The sequence below is a fragment of the Galeopterus variegatus genome, unplaced genomic scaffold, assembly GCF_000696425.1.
Source record: "Galeopterus variegatus unplaced genomic scaffold, G_variegatus-3.0.2 Scaffold8456, whole genome shotgun sequence".
Lineage (NCBI taxonomy): Eukaryota > Metazoa > Chordata > Mammalia > Dermoptera > Cynocephalidae > Galeopterus > Galeopterus variegatus.
Genome location: NW_007734567.1, coordinates 84,460 through 85,329, shown reverse-complemented (window position 1 = coordinate 85,329; position 870 = coordinate 84,460).

Below are 870 nucleotides of genomic sequence, written 5' to 3'. Positions count from 1 at the left end.
AAGACTGCTGTGGTGAGCCGGCCAGCACAGTTGTCTCAAGCTGCTGCCTGCTGGAAAGAAATGCCGGGCTGACAGATGCAAAGGGCACAGACTGCTTTTCAGCAAGAACAGAGAAAACCGGCCTAAAAGACCAAAAATGATTTACTTTCTATTACTGCTCAAATTTACATTTAAATTTATATCCCCTTGCTGAACTAGCAAAATCAATTCCATTCTCCTCATAAACCAACTCAAAATGACCTTAAAAAATAAAAAAGACTCCTGGTTCAGCAAGAAATAACACTCAAACATACCAGAGGACACCTTTCTCTACATAATTTAATGCCCCAGATAATTCTAACAAAATTCTCAGAGGCTTATTACAACTTCACCTCCACCTGTGGCTTTTTACATTAGGTGGCATTTGGAGCTCAGAAATTTTTGATGAAAGTCATTAAAATGAATTCCAANAAAAAAAACAAAACAGTCTTCCCATTGTCAACAGACAAGTACTAAAAACAACACTGTAGAACTCCCAGCCAAGCCCAGACCTAATTAACAGTCAGGTGCATTTATCTTATGGCTTGAGTGCAAATGAACCAGCAACACCTGTATCCCATCTGAAGTAACATCAGGATCAGGAAGGAGAGAAATGTAGTTTAATTTCCACCCTGACTATAGGTCACAACCCTCGTATCATATTACCTTGGGAAAACACTTCCTGAATCATTTTCTGAGTAAGTTGTATTAGAAGAAAATTAAACCTAAACACATTCCTGAGTTGGAGATCATTTATAAACTACCCTATATGTTAGTATCAGTTTGAAAATGAAAGAGAAACTAAGAAAACTTGTCTTCTGAATTTCTTACAATTACTCTAAGCTACTCCAT